Raw genomic sequence first — 21,391 nt, forward strand, 5'->3', positions numbered from 1 at the left:
GAACCAAACCCCATACCCCTAAACAGCACGTCTGTTTCATCAGCTCCCACTTTTCTGGGGGCACCAGCACACACATTTTTCAGACCCAGTATTTTCTATGGATAAAAATGATTTATCTGGGGAAAAAAAACTAAAGTAAGAATAGCTCTTAACTCCAAACCTTTAATGTAAACATGCACTAAAATATTCAAAAGAAATGATCCTGAGCTGGAGGTGTGGCTCAAGCAGTAATGTGCCTGCCTAGCGATCATGAAGCCCTGAGTTCAAACTCCAGTACCAAGAAAGAAAAGGGAAGGAAGGAAGGGAGGGAGGGAGGGAGGGAGGAAGGAAAGAAGGAAGAGGATCCTGCAAATATCAAAGTAAGTTTTTAGTGCTAAACCACAAAGTGGCAATCTTAATGTAAAAACAAAAACAAAAACAAAAACAAAAACAAAAAACCTCACTAATACGCAAACTCCAAATTCAGGCAAAATTACACATCCACTTGTCCCACGTTGGAGAGAGAGAGAGAGAGAGACAGCAAGAAGCTCTGAGTTCAAACCCCAATGTGAGAGAGGTGGGGAAAGAGAAGTAAATTTAATTTGTGTTTTTAGTAAAAACTAAGTCGAAGTCCATTTAAAATAAGAGAATCGAGACTTTTTTTGAGATTAGAAAATTCACAAATTGTTCTTATATAATCCCATGACAAATCTAGAATTTTTTTTGCAGTACTTGGATTTGAACTCAGGGCTCATGCTTGTTAGGCAGGTGCTCTACCACTTGAGCCACTCTGCCAGTCCTGTTTTGTGTTGAGTATTTTCCATTTAGGGTCTCTTGAACTATTTGCCTGGACTTTAAATAGTTACCCTCCAGATCTCTGCTCCCCAAGTAGCTAGGATTACAGGCGTGAACCACCAGCATCTGGCTAGAATTTTTTAAATAAAACGTGGGTAGGTGATTACTTTGAAAAATCCATGTGACTATTCACAATAGCCAAGTTATGGAAACAGCCAAGATGCCCCAGCACTGATGAATGGATTAAGAAAATGTGGTATCTATACACAATGGAATTTTATGCAGCCATGAAGAAGAACGAAATGTTATCATTCGCTGGTAAATGGATGGAATTGGAGAACATCATTCTGAGTGAGGTTAGCCTGGCCCAAAAGACCAAAAATCGTATGTTCTCCCTCATATGTGGACATTAGATCAAGGGCAAACACAACAAGGGGATTGGACTTTGAGCACATGATAAAAGTGAGAGCACACAAGGGAGGGGTGAGGATAGGTAAGACACCCAAAAAATTAGCTAGCATTTGTTGCCCTTAACGCAGAGAAACTAAAGCAGATACCTTAAAAGCAACTGAGGCCAATAGGAGAAGGGGAACAGGAACTAGAGAAAAGGTGAGATCAAAAAGAATTAACCCAGAAGGTAACACCCACGCACAGGAAATCAATGTGAGTCAATGCCCTGTACAGCTATCCTTATCTCAACCAGCAAAAACCCTTGTTCCTTCCTATTATTGCTTATACTCTCTCTACAACAAAATTAGAAATAAGGGCAAAATAGTTTCTTCTGGGTATTGGTGGGGGGGAGAGGGAGGGGACGGAGTGGGTGGTAAGGGAGGGGGTGGGGGCAGGGGGGAGAAATGAACCAAGCCTTGTATGCACATATGAATAATAAAAGAAAAATGAAAAAAAAAAAAAAAGAAAAGAAAAATCCATGTGAGACCATAACAAAAGGTACACTTATTTTTTATGTGATAATTAATGGCACAGGAAAAAATTATGCAGAAAGCTGGCTGTATGTAGTAAGTAGAGGGTGACTTCACTTTTGATAAAATTTTAAAAATTTTGAATATACTTACACATACAAAACCCTGGAATGTTACATTCCAAAATATCAACACTCTTACTTCTTTCCAATGATTACATTTTATTCTTTTCTTTGCTTTTGTGGATCTTGTGTCTGTTTCTTTTTTTGGTGGAACTAGGGTTTGAACTTAGGGCTTTCACTCACTGTGTAGAGGATTCCACCCTATAAATACCATAATAACAAAGGGGAACCTTTCCCAGGATAGAGGAAAGTTCAGTGGCCCCACCCACCACGTGAAGCGAGAGGCTTCATTTTGGACTCCAGCTCAAACAATCCAAGAGCAGAAGCACGTGTGACAGTCTGGAAACCCAGGACCATCCTGGGCGTCAGCGAGGTGAGCCATTCACAGTAAAGTGTTCCAAGGTAAAAGTCAATGCCTGAGATTTGCCTTCAAATACTCAAAAGAGGGAGATAGGTGAGACTGGAAGAGCCCAGTGCTAAGATCTCTGCAACTGGTGACAGGGACATTGTCTCCAACTTTGCGCTCAGAAACTTCAAAAATAAGTTTAAAGATGTAATTCAGTTATAAAGGAATTCCATTTTTTGGTACAGGGTGGAAGGCAGGGATCCAGTTTCAATCTTCTACTTATGGATATCCAGTTTTCCCAGCAGCATTTGTTGAAGAGGCTGTCTTGTCTCCATCGTGTGTTTTGGGCTCCTTTGTCAAAGATCAGTTGCATGGGTTATGTCTGGATCTTCTATTCTGATCCATTGGTCTTCCTGTCTTTTTTGTGCCAGTACCATGGTGTTTTCATTGTTATGGTTCTGTAGTGTAGTTTGAAGTCTGATATTGTGATGCCTCCAGCATTGAGCTTTTTTCTCAGAGTTGCTTTGACTATATGAGCTCTTTTGTGTTTCCATATGCACTTCACAATTGCTTTTTCTATTTCCATGCAGAATGTCATTGAAATTTTGAGAAGGATTGGGTTGAACATGTACATTGCTTTTGGTAGTATGGCCATTTTCACAGTGTTGATTCTACCAGTTCACAAGCATGGAAGGCCTTCCAATCTTCTGATGTCTTCTTCGTTTTCTCTCTTCAATGGTTTACAGCTTTCATTTGAAAAGGTCTTTGGTTTTCTTCTTTAAATTTATTCCGAGGTACTTTATTGTTTTTGAGGCTATTTGTAAATGGGATTATTTCCCTGATTTCTTTCTCAGTCTTTTCATTGTTGGCATATAGGAAGGCATTTTTACAAAACTGGGGAAACATGCAATCAAGCGCTGCAAATGCTATCAGAGACTCTAATCCAGTGTCTGATTCTATAGATGTGGTTCCCACCTTCCAGCCACCTTGTCCCCTCTAGAGCCCTGCCCAAGTCTGCAGGGGAACATCACCTCTGTCTAGGGCCACTCTTGGGGAGACAGCAACCCTGCCCTCCCCAGGAGTACTATGAGCCTGGGACCACAGGAGTCGCAAACAAGCCACTGACACCATTTTCATAGCTTGCTATGGCTGCTGCAGACACCGTGGAATGGTCTTCATGTCCATGATTACCTCAAAGTTATGCCTATTCCTCCCATTACTCTACAAAATTATCTGATATGTTAAACTTTCAAATGTTTCTATATCACAAATTAAACTTTTCCGAGTTTCAATAACTGTATTTCAGTAGTTGCTTCATTTCCAGTGATCTTACCAAATGCATTAAAAAGGCTATTTTGGCTGAGCATGGTAACTCACATCTATAATCCCAGCTACTTGGGAGGCAAAGGTAGGAGGGTCACAGTCTGAGGCTGGCCCTATCTTGAAAAACAAACTAAAGCAAAAAGGTCTAGGGGTGTGACTCAAGTGATACAATGCTTGCTTAACAAGCATGTGTTCCCTGAGTCCAAACCACAGAACTACCAAAAAGAAGGTTATTCTAGGGACATAGCTCAGTGGCATAGCACTTGCCTCACATGTGCAAGGACCTGGATTTGATCCTCATACCACCAAAAACAAACAAACAAAAGCCACAGCTATTCTGTAAGGGGCAATAGGTTTTACCAGCTGCTCAAGAAAGATAAACAGCCAGGATGCCAGGTCTGCCCTGGTAGGAAAGGAGGGCACAGGTGTGATTAACAGTGGAGACAAGGGACCTGAACAAGACCACAGTAAGTCAGCTGCCCCCAACTGCCTGCCAAGTACCCTGGGCTCCACCTCTGCTCACTCCCACCAAAGTGCCTGATCACACCTCCTCCTCCTCTGCTGCACCTCCCTCCAGAACAGGCTCCTGTCACCTGAAGAGACTCTACGTGCCTCTATCTCTGCATCATTGCTGCCCCTGCCACAATGCCTGATCCAGGGGAGCAAGGGCTGTTCACTGCTGAGTCTCCAGACCAAGAACCCTGCTAGACCGGCTCCAGCATGTGCACATTTGCAGGATGTGTTAGTTAATATGCTGTAAATAACAGGACCACAAAGGATATAAGTGGCAGAGAGAGAGGGGACAGCTGACCATGCTCAAAGAAGTCTCAATAAATGCTGGGACTGAGCAATATACGTGGAACATGTCAGGGAAATGCAAGCTCTAAGGTGCTACTGGCTGAACAGGTCTGTGGAAAATCTGACCCCCAGGTCAAATGTAACCTCATTTGGATATAGGGTCTCTACAGAAATGGTAGAGTTCAACGGACCTCTCCATGGAGCAGGGTGGGCCCTAACCCACTATGACTAGACACAGAAATACACAGAGGCAGATACTGGAGAGACGCATCTACAAGCCAAGGAAGGCCAAGGGCAGCCATCAACACCTGAAGCTGGAAGAGGTGAAGAAGGTGCTCCCCAGAGCCAGGGAGGGAACCTGGAAATCACCTTGATCTTGGACTTCAGACCTCCAGAACTCTGAAAGAAGAAGTCTCTAGTGTTTTCAGTTATCCAGCCTGTGGTACCTTGTTACAGCAGCCTTGGGAAACTAGTACAAACTGCCACCTGCCTTCCACCAAATCCTCTCCACCTGGGCAGCAGGAAAGCCTGTCTAAAATAGGGCATTAGTGGTTTTCACCTGGGACCCACACAGTCCCATCCACCCATTCTATTCGTAGTCTTGTGGTAGGGCTGGAAGGTGTTTTTTTGTTTTTGTTTTGTTTTGTTTTGGTGAGACTGGGGTTTGAACTCTGGGCTTTGTGCTTGCAAAGCAGGTGCTTTACCACTTGAGCCACACCTTCAGTCCTTTTTCCTCTGGTTATTTTGGAGATGGGAGTCTTAGGAACTATTTTTCCCAGGCTGGCCTTGTTCTGCCATCCTGCCAATTTCAGCCTCTCAAGTAGCTAGGATTATAAGCATAAGCTGCTGGCCCTGGCTTAAAAGGTGCATCTTTATAAGGCTCTGCATGGGGCCTGGGGTGAGAGCTGCTAACTTTACAGGTGAGGCCATAGTAAGGCTATTCATAATCTAGGGTGCAGACCCACAGTCCTCTGTATCCGCCCTGTTGCCCTTCCCTCAAAGAGCAAGAGGTTTGCTGACCTCAGAGGAAAAGACACTGGGTACATATTGGAGTTTGGCTGGCCATCCCCACCAAGAGCAAAGGGTGCTTCTTGGCTCTGACTCCTCCTGGTCTACTTCTCGGGCACTGGCAGGCTGTGGGCATGCCTGGAAGTCTCAGTCATTGGTGAGCATTCATTTCTCTGCTGCAGCATGAGAACTCCGCCTCTGTCCTCTGTCACTGCACCCGCTTCTCACAGCCACACAGTAACACAGGTGCTGGACCCTCCCTCCCTCCCTCCCTCCTCAGGGTCTCTGGCAATATCCAAAAAAATCTAAATAAATTTCCAAATAAATCAAAAGTAGCAACTGTGATCAAGAGGTTGGAACACAGAAGAGAAGCAAAGGAATTGACAAGATTACTTTTCCATTTCCCAGACATTTGCAAAGACTGTGAACAATTGTAAAAATGACTTTAACCAAAAGGGATGTCAAGGTCACCTTCTCTCCCTCTTGTCTCATCTACCAACAACTGGAAGAGTCGAAACAAACCCAATATATTAAAAACTTTTTTCTTCAGCTGCCTAGTGGGCCAGCCAGGGGACATATGTTTTACTGCTCCTTAGAGGACGTGTCACAAATGAGTTCTGAAAAGTTCTTCAAAACACTCTGAGCCTAAAGAGCAGGCTCAAACAAAGCAATGGGATGACATAGACATATTTCTGTATCACCTTTGGCAATGGGCAACCACTATCTCCTCTCAGAAAATTTGCCAGAGTATAACCAAAATAACCATGATACACAGCCACACTTTTAATAAAATAATGCTAAACAGAAACACCAAAAGTACAGAGTGTCACTAACCTAAAATGTTTCATTCACTTCAAACAGAGCATTAGTGTCTGCTGAATCAGTGCCTGTGTGGCCTTTAAATACCCCGACATTCCTTAGTTTCCCTTTAAAACTCAGACTGTAAATGGATTTACGGTCAGTAACAGTTATTTCAAATCACAGGAGGCAGCACCTTCATATTACTGAAAATTTCCTGCCCAGGCCTGATCGGCCAGGAAAATCTGTTCGCTCACCCGGCCGCTCTAACTTTCTCTTTCTCTTCAACACCTGCAACTTCACTTACAGCTAGTTATACTTTGGGAGGAGCTGGAGAAAGCATTGATCCAGTGGAATGAGCACATGCAAAAATGAAACACACACATGGCCAGCAAAGCTGCAGGCAGGCTGGTTCTGCAGGTGGAAGCAACTAGAACAGCAGGGCCCTGGCCAACCTGGCCCGATACCCGGAAGGGACCCCAGAACACTTCTCAGGCACAGCTTTTGTGGGTGTGGCACAGATCCCAACTGAGAATTGGGGCTGACCTGTATGCGCATGCAAAACAGGCTATGGGGACCTAAGGGCCCTAGGGGCCAGGAGGACAGTGCAAAAGCCTTTCACATCTCAAGCCTCCAGGTTCCCTGATGGGCCACGAGACAGGGCCAGTCTCCCATCAGGAGTGGCAGTTTCCTCTCACTCCTGTGCCTGGGTTTAAAAGACACACCAGCAACGAATGCAGGTATTCAGGAAAAACAGAACTGCACACACATACGTACACATATGTACATGCACACACACTTTCAGATGCACAAGCACACAGACGCACACACATGCACACATAAACACTTGTACATGCATACACACATATATGAACATACACGCACACACATGCAGGCACAGCGAGCACAGGATGCAGCTCAACCGATGGGTGTGAGGGAGGCAAAAGACACCACGCCATCATCGGCCACATGCTCCCCGGAATAACTGCTCTACCTCCTGCATCTTCCAGTCCCTTTCTGTCTGTCCTGATTCCCATCCTGACCTCTGTTCCATCGGAACTCTAGATACTTGGTCTGCATGACTGCTCCACTTTCTGTTGGTAAGAGATGTCGGCCAAGGAGTGGCTCGTGTGAACACCCAAGTTACGTTTGAAAATGGGGTTTTGGTGTGTAAGGAAGTTTGGGTGCCACCAGGCTTCCTTACAGGCCAGGGTCTCCAGGTAAGGTGTCAGGCTTCCTTGAAGGGGTAAGGACCACACATATGAGTTCCAGGCATCAGGACCACTTTGAAATTGAGCATGTCTGATGGATACCTTATTAGACAGGCCCCCTTGAAGCAAGGGAAACCACTAGTGATCTGTGGGACACAGATTCTGCTTGAAACTAAAGGATGAAGAAAGGAGCTACAGGGCTGGTAGAGTGGCTCTAGCAATAGAGCACATGCCTAGCAAGCTTAAGGTCATGAATTCAACCCCCAGTACCATGAAAAAAAAAATGGATCTGAACACCAGTGGTTTAGTGTTACCTTCTCCAGCCAGTTTGTTCTCTCTAAATGAAGCTGAGTAATTTCTACTTCTCTAAAAATTCCCAAGCTAGGAGCTGGGAATGTGGCTTGGTAGTAGAGGAACCTGGGTTCCATTCCCACCACTGCAAAAAAAAAAAAAAAATCCCAAGCTGGCTTCGAACTTCCTAAATAAAAGCAACTACCGTTCATAGGCTTTAAGTGAGATGGGATGAGAGCACAAAACAGAAGATCCAAGTAGGGCTGCATCAAGACAAAACTGTGAACCACTTTATGTTTAAAGCTCATTTTGGTGTTTCAACTTATGTTGGAGGCTCTGTCCTGTCTTGCCACAGAACCTCCTCCGCTGACCATCCTGACATCTCAGGGACTGGAGGACAAGTCAGTGGTCACGAGCCCACCAAAAATTGCACATATCAACATTTCCCTCCCAGTCCTTCTGGAACCCCATCTTGCTGTAATCAAATCCTCTTCCCACTGCCACTCCCCCAGAACTAGTTGTCCCCACTCTCCCAGTGAGCAGTTCTGTTTTTGGGTTCTTTCTGCTCACACTGTCCCTCAAGCCACAGTGGCCTCATTCTACAACCTCCACCCTGTGTGAGGGAATCGAATTCAGGGCCTCCCGAATATCAGATAAGCTACATCCCAGCCCTTCACTCCATTTCTTGACCTCTGAGAGTGGCAGCTGCAGCTGACCAGGGTTTTATGGGAGCTGTGCCCCACAGCACAGAAGCCAGGGTCAGGTCTTCATATGTCTTGAGAACCCATCTCTTTAAATTTTGGTGGGATTATTTCAGGTAGTCAGTCAGGAAGGCAGAAGCTCAGCTCTGCAGAAGGAGATGCTGAACCTTGGTAAACTTGTTCTTCTGCTCAGTTAAGGGTCATACACAGGAGATACACGCAGCTGAACATTAAGAGTAGAAGGTGGCTCATGCCTGTAATCCTAGTTACATGGGAGGCTGAGATCTCCAAAATAACTACAGCAAAATGGACTAGAGGTGTGGCTTAAGCGGTACAGAGCCTGCTTTGCAAGCACGAAGCCCTGAGTTCAAACCCCAGTCTCAACAACAAAAAGAAAAGTGTGTGTGGGGGGAGAATTGAGCCAGGCATGGTAGCTAACATCTGTAATCCCAGCTACTAGGGAGAAAAAGATCAGGAGGATCTCAACCAATGGCTGGGGGTAGTGGCGTGTGTCTGTTATCCCAGCTACTCAGGGAAGCACAAATAGGAGGACTGTGATCCAGGCTGGCGCAGGCATGAAGTAAGACCTATCTCAAAAGTAACCAGCACAAAAAGGGCTGGGGCAAGGCTCAAATGGTATAGTGCCTGCCTAGCAAGCACAATGCCCTGAGTTCAAGCACCGCCCACACACACACACACACAAAGTAGGAGAGATTGAAGATTGCAGTTCAAACTCTCAGTTTTCCAGGTGATTCACACTGAGGTGACACATGGACCGTATCTGGGCGTGTCCAACTTTCACAGAGGCATCTCTTAAAACTTGGCTATCCTGGGATGGGGATGTACTTGCTTAGCAGGTGCAAGGCTCTGAGTTCAAGCCCCAGCACCACAGGGGAGGGGAGACACTTGGAAGTCTCAAACTCTCTGGGCATTGCCCAAGACACAGAGGTGCCTTTCTTCAAACCTCTACAAAGAAGAGCCCTATGCAGGGCCTCGGGTGTACAGATTGTGTTAGTGAAGGGGAAGATTTTCTGTTAAGTGCAAGAGGCCACATTTTCTTCAGAGTGATTGGAAAGAGAGAGACAAAACAATGAGGAAACAAAATGTCTCATGAAAAAAAACAAAATCTGCATCCCATGCAGGTAACGGTGCTATCCAACTTTTAAATCAACTGAGACATTTAAAAAAAATCCATCATTCACTCAAATTTGTGCATCTTTTCTATTTTGTAGGCAATTGGAATGACAGAGACACAAGTCAGGCACAGGTGGAAAAGAAAAGCCGGAGAACCTCAACACACCCGGCACACCTGACCATGCAGCAATGCAGCAGGGGAAGAACTGCTTTGCCACTTTCCAAAAATGACAAGTGGTCTTCCAGCGTGGGCTCACAGGAAGGGGTGTGTTTTGAAGCAAAAGCTTCACAGAATACAGGGTGAAACCTCAGCCATCTCTCACATGTATCCCATAGCTGATCAGCCCCCCAAAGCTACCCACCCTGCGGCCTGCCTCTTCACGAAGCCTGGCTCACTGGCTCCAGGCTTTGTGAGTTCAGTGCTGGGGGCCTTTTCTCTCAGGTTGTCTGTAGAGACCCTGATGCCACCTCCCCACCAGCCTTCACCCCACAGTCTCTGAGACATTTCTCACCCACATCTCTCACCCCATTATCTTATCCATGGTCCTTGTGAGATCCATGCCAACAGAACACTGGCCCTCTGTCCCCAACCCTGCCTTAAGACTGGTCCACAGCAGGTCCTCAATAATGCCAAAGAAGAGTCAGAAAAAAACCTCTGGTTAGGAGTGATGATCCATGCCTGTGATCCCAGCTCTAAGGAGGTTGAGCAGGAAGATCATGAGTTTAAGCCCAGCCTGGACTACACAGCAAGATCCAGAAGGAAGGAGGAAGGGAGGAAGGGAAGAAAGAAAGCAGGGAAGGAAGAAGCAGAAAGGAAGAAGGCAAAAAAAGAAGAAAGAAAAGAAAGAAGAAAGGAAAGAAGGAAAGAGAGAAGCAGGAAGGGAGGAGGAAGAAAAGAAGAAAGGAAGGAAGGAGGAAGGAGGGGAAAGAGGGAGTATGGAAGGGAGGGAGGGAAAAGAAGAAAAGAAACCCCAGAATGTCTCTTTTAACTCAACTCAAAAAGAAGTACATCTGTCAAAACACGAAAACTCTGGACGTGCTGTTAAAAATGTCCTGACGTCTCCCAACTTCCTACTCTGAAATACCCAGGTTAGTAATTTTTAATCTGAATGATGATGTTTAAAAATACTTTATCATTTTTAAATCTAAATTAAGAGTTAAAAAGTACTGGCAAAATTCAACCATTCACAGAAAATCTTGCGTGAACCATACTTAGGTCAAATTTGACTGTGTCTTGCTTATTTCTGGCCTTTAATAGAACAACTTGTTAGTTTGTTAGTAGTTCGTTCTCTTTCCCATCTATAGCAGGCACATCCTGCCATCACTAGCAAATCAGAATGCCATGCCCTAGTATGCAGGTGAGGCACACAGTTATTAAAGCAAAAATGGCAGAAAAGAGGAAAACCCCACTGATTCCCTGGTCTCAGACCCCAGCACTCTACACAAGTTCATGGTAAAACTGGCCATACCATAGCCAGAGCAGCAACCCAGAGGACAGGAAGCCAAGACTGGGACAAGTCGACCGTGTTTCAAAGCCTGAAATAAGACTTGTGGCCTTAATAGAGATGTTTCATTATCCATTTATTCTTAGGGGTCAGGCCATTCAGGAAACTGCAGCAACAAGAACAATCTTTTTTCTGCCCCCAAGGAGAGGTCAGATTCACAGGGGAATTCTTAACAAATCTACCTCCATTATTCCAGAGAATTTATGGTAAAATATGTTTTCAGAGCAGAAGAAAAAAGCTACATTTTTATGAGAACCAGAGAGGAGCAAGAATATGCAGTCCACCCCCTCCCCAAACAGGGCTGCTGATGGCAGGTGCCCACACCCTGGTGTGAGGGGAGAAGGAGTGTTTCGAGAACTTTCCTCTCACTAACACAAAAGCAGAGAGGGCGCCTGGGCACAGAAAGTGATTGCACTCTGAGAAATTAGCTCAAGTTCATGGGCTTGAGGTGCTTTCTAAACACTATGCACTAAATGGGTCTCCTCAGTTCTTGGAGGCTGGTCTAAGACTTCTGATGGAGAACCCAGCACAACAGCTGAGCAGCGCCCCAGAAACCAGACCACAGGGACAGAGTGGCCCAATTTCCCTCAAATGTGAAAAACCCCACTTAAGGAGAACGTAGGGAAGTTCAGTGTTAAAATTTAATTCAGTTTAGCAGTGTTTGTAAATAATGTATCTTCCAACAATGGACTGCCTATAATACTTCACGACATTTTCCTGAATTTTGGAGCAGTTTCACCACTTCATAGTGTTTATGTTCTGATTTCTGTGTTGCTGTGTAAGCAAAGGCACCAGAAGCCACTGGGGGAGTTGGTCACCCTGACCCTGGTATGGCTGAAGTGGGGATACAGAACATCAAGGGGGCTAATGACCCTAGGTAACAGCTGACCAGTCCAAAGGATGTGGTAGGAACTCTGAGGTCTGAGCACAGGGACAATTTATGTCCACCTTAAAGGAACTAAACCTGAACAGAAATTATCTAAGCAATACAAAACTTTTACATCCAGAATAATGTCAGTGAGAGGCTTAATTAAATGTCCCCAGGCAGGCCTGAAGCAAGACAGAACTTTGGGTTTCTAGACACCTGAAGAGAGTGCATCCCACCACCCTAAAGAAAAACTCATAATAACCCCCCCCACCCCTCTTCTCTTCAATCATTACAAGCTTTTCAGGGGACGCTGTTAAATTCCTACTATCTGCAATACTTCTGCCTAAGCACTCCATTATTTACTTAATCTACTCTATAATAATAAGGTTGATGTGCCCTAAAGTTTTCAGTTCAAAATACCTAACACAATCACAAAATATACCAAATGGAAGAATTCTGCTACGATAAAACACTATTGCTTGTTGCATCATTCGTGTGAAGACCCCTTCTATAAATTTCCTTTAAACTATATTCTACTCTTACAGAGTGGAAATACTGCCTTGCACAGGCAACGTGAGAGCCAGCAACGGAGCGGTACCCACGAGTCTGTACCCGAACGGTAGTTGGCCTCGATGTTAGAACACGAAAGATCCTGCAACTGATACAACTCAGACGCACAGGGACAGGGGTATGTACCATGCACAGGTGTCTTCACCGGGCTGCTCGCTAAACACGTTTCCTAATTAGCATTTGTTTATGCGATGCTGATGTTGCCACTGTAACCTTCGCAAAATGCACCGCTGAGATTGTAGCGTTGGATGCGGTAGACATTTCGCTAACAATTTCAGTCAAACTTTCTTTTCTTTATATTCCTTCGGTGTAAGAAATTACCTGTTCTTCACCCAATTTAGCTTGTACCCAGGCTCCCCAGTCCAACCCTATTGTGCCGTGACTCGTTAAGCCTGGAAATAGTGAAATTGTTAACGGGACGGGGGTGGGGGGGGAACCTCAACTAACCGAAGCTCTCCCCCTGGCGCAGAAAATTCCCCATTTGCCCTAGGGATTGAATTGTCAGACACTGACTTGCTCTACCCTGTGAAACTGACATGTCTATTTACTAGGAAACAAAGACGCCGCTCGCAGAGACCCCCGCTCTCTCTGCGCGCCCGGTGCGCTCCGCGCGCAGCGTCCTCTCTGCGCTCCCCTCCGCGCCCCACAGGGAGGACCCTGCGATCCGTTTCGGCCAATAATTAAAATGGAGACCGGACGGACGTCCAGCTTCTGGAAAGAAAATGACCCCCAAGGCTCCTCAGGGCGCAGGGACCCGCCCGCGCCCACCTCCCGCAGTTCCGACTCTTGGCAAACTCGGCGCGGGCGGGTCCGGGTGCGGCTCGGCTGCGCGGGCGGGGGATGCATGGGGCGGCGCGGGCGGGGGGCGCCGGGACGCCCCCGGGCTGCCTCCCGGGGCCGGGCGTTGACGCAGCAGAAATTACCAGCTGGAAAATTCCCCTTTCGGAGGTGACGGGGGAGGGACCGTGGCGGCGGCGGCGGAGGCGGCGGGAGGTGCCGGGGGCCGAGTGGCCGGGCAGCCCCGCCGCCTCCGCCGCCACCGCCTCCGCGCTCAGCCCCGCTGGGACCAACCACCCGGCCGCCCCGCCCACGCCACTCCGGCCAGGGACCCGCGGGCCTGGGTCTCCGCGCCGCCCCCAGCCGCCAACCGGCGCCGATCGTCCCCGGGAGGGCGCCCCCGCGGGGCGGGGCGGGGCGGGGAGCGGGGCGGGGGCGCGCCCCGGCTCCTAGCCTTCCCGGCTGCAGCTGCCCGGCCCGGCCCCGGCCCCGCCGCGATGCGCCGGCCCAGCCGTGCGGACAATGAGCCGGCGCCGCTTACCTGTGACCCCATGGGGCGCGGGCGCGGGCGGGCGCCGTGGCCGCGGACCGGCGCCGGTGATCGCGCCACCGCGGGCGAGCGCTGTGTCCGGACAGGTCCGACCTGCGCGCTCGCCAGGGCTGATCGGTCCGCCCGGCCGTCCGTCCGTCCGTCCGTCAGGCCGGCGCGCGCCCCCGCGCCGCTCCAGCCCCGCGGCCCCCGCCGCCCGCGCGCGCCCCGCCCGCGGACCCTGACCCCGCCCCCGGCGCGCGCCCGGCCGCCGCTGATTGGCCCGCGCCGCTCCCTGGCCGCGGCCACCGCCCCAGCCCCGCCCCCGCCGCCGGCCCCGCCCCCCCGCTCTGCCGGCTCCGCGCTGCGGGCTGGTGGGGGCCGCTCGGCGGCCGGTGCTCCCGCTGCCCCCCCCGTGGCAGTCGGACAGCGGAAGTGCTGGCTGGAGCTCGCTGGGCATTGTGGGAAGCCCTCTCCCCTGGGCTGTCGGGCTCTGGGGCGGCGCGTCGTGGGGTCCCCGGGCCCGGCATCCGTTCCCCGTGGGTGGCGCGCAGCCGGAGACCACCTGATGGGAGAGACTGGCTGGGCGAAGGCTCCCCAGCCGGGTGGGGATGGCGCACCCCGCGTTGCCCACGTGCCTGTTCCTGGGGACGTGCAGGTCCCTGGGTCATGGCTGTCCCCCAACGCCGCGAGCCGTCGCGGTGCGCGTGTCTCGCAAACTTCGCGACTTCCCTTCGCACCGAGGCGGCTCCGCGGGCTGCGTGCTGCGCGGCGAAAAGGCGCTCCAGGGGCCCAGGGGCGCGGTGCCCAGTCGGGGCTGGGTACTGCGCGCCCCCGCCATCGGGGAACCTCGGCGCACCCACGGAAAGGCACGCTCTGGGGCGAGGGCCACTGGGCGATGCCCACCACTGAAGCTTGGGTTTGACTATGAGCACCGGCAACTGCACTTCGGTCTTTTTGTCGTGCTGTCCGCTGGAGGGGGCGTGGGGCTCTGGGAAGGGGCGGGAGTGTTCTGGGTCTTGCCAGGAGCCCGCAGCGGGTGAACGCATCGCTATTCGTGTTGCCTAGAATGGTCTCCTCCCACCCCACCCCCAGTGGCGCGGTGAGGCCCGCGCGTCCCTTGTAGCGTCCGCTGTCCAGGGGCCCTCGGGCGAGCGAAACCCGGAGCGCGGCCCCACATTCCTGGTTGATCTGAGCCGGGGTAAAGGCCACCTCGTTTCCTCCTCCCAGGCGCGGCGGCGGCGGGAAGGGAGGTGAGACTGTGGCCGGCCAGCCGCGCAGAGGAGTAGAACACGGCTGAGCCAACCAATCGCGAGACGCCCCGGACCGTCCGTGCCTTGCCTCCCTGCGGGGCCAGCGCCACGAAATTCCTCGGAAGGTGGGAGGCGGCAGGCCATGATGGAGGCTTTCTCATGATGTGTAAGGAGGCATTCAAAGGGCGGCAGTGGGAGGGTAGGCTGGGGCGCGGGGTGGGGGGAGATTCTCCTTGATTGAACAAGGGCGCGCAGAGGTCTGGCAGCCGGCGATGAAAGCCGGGGACACTCCCTCACTGCTCGCCGGCGCCTGGAAATGGCTGTGCAGAGGCCTCCACCCACCCCTACCAGGCGCCTGGGATGGTGTTGCTGGCCCAGGAACCCCCATCCCCAATCTTTCTGCTGGACCTTCTTGGGCACATCCACTGATAACCCAAGCTTCCCTGGTGGAGGTTGGGCACAGTCATGCTGAGAAGTGGCTGCCTAGAGGTCTCCAGGAGGGTCTAGCTGGGCAGTACCTTTTCCCACTGAGGGGACAGAGGGCACTGCCTACAGATGACTGCACATACCACTCTCCCTCCACCACCACCACCACCACCACCACCACCCACCTACCTGGAGCGCCATTGCAGGCCTGAAGAGATCTCTTAGGTCACTCTCCTTTCTCAAAGAGAGTCCCAGCTTCTCCCCAAGATGACTGGATACCTGAAACCTTCTAAGGAGGACCACATTGGTGGCATGCTGTGTCCATGTTCCATGCAGAACTTCAGAGCAGTGGAGGCTGCCTTGCCATAGCAGACAGTGGTGTTCAGTCATTGCTCAGGAGGTCTGTCTGTGAGAACCAAGCCTGTATCTCACCACTACAAGGCCCACTCCTCCTGCCATGCTAGAGCTGTCCATGTTGGTAGAAACTTGCTGAGTTGTGGAATGACCCAGGGCACAGAGGACACTGCCTTACTTCTGCTACACACACACACACACACACACACACACACACATACCAGCACTGCCTGTGACTAGGGGCCAAGGCCCTGTCTTTCTGCTCCAAGACTCAACAGCGGGCCAAGCAGCCTGGACATAAAGCCAGTACCTCAAAAGACAGATTCAAGAACAATTTCCCAGAGCTGAGACAAAGTCCTGATTAAGCCATGCTCAAAGCCACTCTAGTCCACCCTGCCATTGTTCTACAAGCTAATAAGCCCCCTTTACTGTTTTAAGCCAAAGAAGCAGCAGCAACTGCAGCCAGCCTCTCAGCAGAACCTAGGGGAGGAGGGGAAAGAGGGGAGGTCTTACAACTGGACTGGCCCAGCCACCTTGATGTGTCTGCTCAGATGGGTCATACTGCCAGCATGGCCCAAGAACCCACAACCAGTGGCCCCTTCTGCCCTGGAGATAGCTCTGGGAACCTCAAGGATGAATATGTGGGGTTGGCTCAGTGGCACTCTGACCACAGCATTCATTGTCCAGGGTGGGAGTCAATGTGCCATGAGGACATGATCCATGATCCCTGACCCCTGGACATGATCCCTGACCTTGACAAGTGGGAGGACAAGACAAACAGATGAGTGGCCAGGACCCTGCAGGCCACACTTGCTCGGGCTATGTGGTTGCAGTTATTTTGGAAAGTTACCCCCATTCACCTGTGTGAGCATGCCTGGAGCCCACTAAGGGACAGCCCAGAACCTGTGAGGGAATGAGTAGTGACAGGCCAGTTATTCTGGGGGCCATGGCTGGGGAACAGAAACCAATTAAGTCATGGATGTGCTTGCCGATGACAGCCTTTCAGAATGTGCACCCCATCCACTCCAGGGACCTGGAATGACTCCACAAGAGCCACAATGGGCAGGCCACATGGCTGGCCAGGCCTACACTTACAGCCTCTGAAAACCTGTGCCCACAGACTTCCTGTGCCAACTTGTTCTGCCATCTGGCAACCTGCCTTCCACCCCCACCATGTGGCTTCAAGGGGGCAAAAGAGTGGCATGGGGACCCAGTTTCATGCCAGGTGGTCTTACACCACTGGGAGCAGAAACCTGCCTCTTAGCCTCAGGGGCTTCTTTTGTGAAGATGGTTTAGGAGGAGCCTTGGGAAAATTGCAGATGAACAACAAATATCCCTTAGTATCTTCTTTCCTGTGTCCCTAGGGTCACCCCATCCTCACCTCCATTTCCAGGGCCTTCACCACCACCCTCATCTCCCCCAAGGCAGCATTTCTTCATCCACCCCCAGCTGGGTTTTCTGTAGCAGTCTTTGTCTCAGTCACTGGTCAGGGAACCTGCCTGTTTATTCTCCAGCCATTGGTATTGCTTAGTTGTCCCCATGGCAACAGCCCCGGGAGTCTAGCCTTCTCCCAGGGACTGGCCCAGAATCTGCCCCTGCCTCTCTAGGCCTCTGCAGGAAGCCCAGACAGAGAAAGACAGAGGACAGGGTTGGGAGGGAGATACCCGCTGTCCGCCTGAGGATGCTGGGGCTGCCCAGGGAACCGCCCACCACACGTCATCCTGGGTCCTGCGGTGGACCGGAGACTGGCCTTGGGCTGCAGCAGAGCCCCACCCATGTGCTGTGGGGAGGGGGGAGTACTAGCCCAGGCCTCCCTAAGACCACCCTCCAGAACTGCTCCACGGCTACCTGCCAACGCCACGGCTGCCCCACCCCAACTGTCCTTTGGGCCTGTGTCCTTGCCAAGCCCCAACTGCCACTCCAGCTGCCACTGCCAACTGTCGCCCCGTCTCCATTCCAAGCGCTTGCTCACCCCCAACCGTCCTTCCATAGTGCCACGCCAATTGCCAGCCCCTTGCTTCCTAAGCCTCCCTGGCCACAGCACCAGGGTTCTGCATTCCAGACTTTCCCCCACTTTCCTGCCAGGACAGAGAGGCCACACCTGCTGTGTGCCTGGCAGTGATGGTCTGGGGGTAGGGAAGTACTGAGGGCCCAGGATAAGAGCAGTGTTGTAGGGCAGGGGCAGAAGCAGAAGGGACTAGGGGCCAGGTCCCAGCAAACAGAAGGGAAATGTCAGGAAGGGGATGGGGCAGAAGCAGAGGGTAGGGGGACCTGACCTGTGTGCCAGCTGCCACAACCAAGCCCAGCATGGGGATGGATAAAAAGCAGCCAGGGCCCAGGACCCTGTGGGTGCCCTCAATGGAGCCAGCCCTCCCCAGGCTGTGAATCTGTCCATGGACCTTTCCTCTGAGGGTCTGTGAACAGCTTAGCCTGACCTCAAACCCTGGAGGGTCCTGGCAAAAGTCAGGAGGGCACCTAACCATCCCCCACCCCGAGCTACATTCCTCAACCAATCAAATATATATATTTTTAATTTTAAAATAAAAACTCAAAAGCCAAAGCAACATTTCAGTCACCTTGTCTGGACTGGTGTCCAGGGTGCCCACCAGCTTCTACAGTCCAAGTTGGACCCAGTTCCCAGGTCTCAGTTATCTTGGGCCAGCCTGGACTGCCTCCTCCAGGCAAGGTCACCACCCAGCCTCAGGCCACCTCTCCAGGTCCCAGGCCTGGCCTTGCTTCCCCTCTTCCCTCATAACCTCCTTTCCCCATTCATCTCAGTGTACTCTGAGATGTCACTTCTACAGAAGGACACTTGCCTGACCCCACCTCACATGGGAGCCCCCATAGCCTGTCCTTAACCCACTAGACTTTGTCCCCAGTCCTGGCTAGCCTAGGCACATAAGCAAGTGCTATGAGGGTCCTCACCAGGTCTGGGAGGGGGTGCTAATGCCTCTCACAGGTGCAGGCCTGGGGCTGTAATTTCATCTCAGTAGCACTGAGGGCTAGGCCTCAGTCTTGGCTGGAGGGACGCTGCTGTTCCCCAGGGGCTACCACCCCTGGGCTCACATTGCAAAGGCTGCTGATGGCTCTGCAGATAGCACCACAGGTGAAAGGGACACCTGGCTCTCCCTGGTGTCCCTTTTAGAAGTTTCCAGGTAGAGCAGCTAGCCCTCCAGGAATGTAACATGCTGGGGGAGGAGGTACTGGGTCTTTGTCAACCTGTTGGGTCAGGTTGGTCCTAGGAGATGGACAGAGACAGAACATGTCCAGTGAGCACCTACTGTGTACCAGGAGTCTCCTCATGTGGGGAGCAGAGAATTGCCCAGAGCCACCTGTCCCTCTCCCCTGTGCTAGGCTCTAGGAGGAGGAGCAAAGGAGATGACCTTGGCAGCCAGAGGCCTTCAGAATGGGAACTCTGTCCTATACCATGGGAAGCAGGCCCCTCCCCTCCTACCTCTTCTTTGGTGGGGTGAGGGGAGGCCCCAGCCCTGAACAATGTCAACCTGCTACCTCAACCTCATTTATTCACTCACTCACTTGCTTATTGGACGACATATGGAGGCTATCACCTGACAGAGATATCCTGGGTCTGGAGAGTCAGAGTAAACCCCTTGTGCCCTGGGAGGAAGTCAGTGGACTGGACAGATCAGCAAAGAAGTAAACAAGAGCATTCCCAATGATTTAAAGGAACTGGGAATGGGGATTCTTCAAGAAATGGCTGGGACTGGGGGCAGGGCAGGAAGAGGCAAACTTAGTACCTGTACTCATGGAAAAGATACAGAGCAGAAAGGCCAAGACAAAAGGTACATGGGAGTTGCCTAGTACTGGTCACACAGGTCTAAGTGCACGCTCATAGAAAAAGACTATAGCATCCATGTACAAGAAAAAGATGGGCCAGACTCAGTGGCTCACACCTGTAATCCTAGCTATCCCAGAGGCAGAAATTGGGAGCATGAAAGTTAGAGAACAGCGTAGGCGAAATGTTTGGGAGACCACATCTCAACCAACAAAAGCTGGGCACGGTGGTACACAGCTGTAATCCCAGCTACATGAGAAGCATAGATAGGAAGATCATGGTCCAGGTCATTGGGAGCATAAATGTGAGACCTTGGTAGAAAAATAATTAAAGCAAAAAGGACTGGGCTGGGGGCATGGCTCAAGTGGTGGAGTGCCTGCCCAGCAAGCACAAGGCCCTGAGTCCAAACTCCAGTAGGAGAGAGAGAGAGAGAGACCTCTCCTTCCCCTTTAGCGGGTGAAGACTAACCCCATACACACCTTGAGTGAGGACTGAGTTTAGGGATCCCTTTAAAGAATAGGATAGAAAGGGGAAAGAGGGAACCTTTACTGTGCAGGCACCTGACAGACCACTTTAAGTAGGTGATCCAGGTCGGTACCACCAGGTAATTGTGTGGATATCAGGTACTCTTGGTGTGACTTGACCAGAGGGTACCTGGCCTCTGCGAGATTCTTCCCTAAAACTCATCACCCCAGTCTAGTCATGAGGAAGGACATCTGACAGATCCTAATCAAGGGACCTTCTACACAACACCTGAGCCAGTGCTCCTCAAAACTGTGAAGTTCATGAAAAACAAGGGAAGTCTGAGGAATTGTCTCAACCCAGAAGAACTAAGGAGATGTGACAGCTCTGCATATGTGCCCTGGAGGGGACCATGGAGAACATTCAGGACAAAGTGATGAGGTCAGATAAAGTCTGACCGCTACAGAGTGATGCACTGGTGGGGGCTTCAGAGCTGTGCACACGGGGCACCGCAGTGTACAAGGTAATATTTGAGGTGCACAGGAATTCTCTGTGCTTTGCAACGTTGCAACTTTTCTGAAATCTAAAATTGTTCCAAAATAAAAGGAGTTTTTTTAAAAGGGAAGAAGTCCAAAACCAAACAACAAAAGAAAACTACCTTCGGTAGGCTCTAGTGTTTGGAGTTTCACAGCCTCTGCAGGTCTGTCTCAGTGCAGGTGACCATGTCCAGTTTTAGGAACTGGAACTTCAGGATTCTTAGCTCTGTCCAGCCCCAAAGCATTTGCAAGCCACAGGGACCACAAAACAACCAAATGGAGCCAGGGATTCTGGCCCTGTGCTTGTTATCATCATGTGTGCTGAGCTGTGAGCTGCTGGGCTGCACAAAGGACTTGCCACATTTCATCCTGGTCTCCATCTGCACAAGCAGGTCCCTGATGGTGCCACCAGCCCCTGCTGAGTCTTTGCTCAAGAAAACCTGTAATCCTATCTACTTGGAAGGTAGATCAGAAGGATCATGGTTCAAGGATAGCCCTGACAAAAAGTGAAAACCTATCTCAAAAATACCCAACATAAAATGGGCTGGTGGAGTGGCCCAAGCAGTAAAGTGCCTGTCTAGCAAGAATGAGACCCTGAGTTCAAATTAATAAATAAATATATCTTTTTAAAAACTCAGTTAAGGGCGGGAGGTGTAAGTCAAGTGGTAGAGCACCTGCCTAGCAAGCACAAGGTGCTGAGTTCAAACCCCAATATCAGAAAAAAAAGGAAAAGAAAAAAAAGCCTCAGTTAAACCAGGTATGGTGATACACATCTGTAATCTTAGGCTGAGGGAGGATGATCAAGAGTTCAAAGCCAACTTGAGCTACAAAGTTCGACCCTGTCTTCAAAAACAAAATGAATAAAACACCCACCTCTATTATAAATATG

At 50.6% G+C, this 21,391-nt stretch overlaps 1 protein-coding gene across 2 annotated transcripts in view; it reads right to left on the reverse strand.

Annotated features, from left to right (window-relative positions):
* The window catches only part of Zbtb46 (zinc finger and BTB domain containing 46), a 65,525-nt gene extending 49,668 nt beyond the window's left edge, over nucleotides 1-15,857 (reverse strand). The window contains exon 1 of one of the 2 annotated variants that reach the window (XM_074075164.1): nucleotides 15,544-15,857. The gene's annotated coding sequence lies outside the window, so the exon portion shown is untranslated. Of the gene's footprint in view, nucleotides 1-13,687; nucleotides 13,843-15,543 lie in introns of those variants that run through there. The other variant, XM_020161034.2, reaches the window with a different exon arrangement.
* Between the last annotated feature and the right edge of the window lie 5,534 nt (nucleotides 15,858-21,391).

The sequence above is a fragment of the Castor canadensis genome, chromosome 5 (assembly GCF_047511655.1).
Source record: "Castor canadensis chromosome 5, mCasCan1.hap1v2, whole genome shotgun sequence".
In the NCBI taxonomy this organism is placed as follows: Eukaryota; Metazoa; Chordata; class Mammalia; order Rodentia; family Castoridae; genus Castor; species Castor canadensis.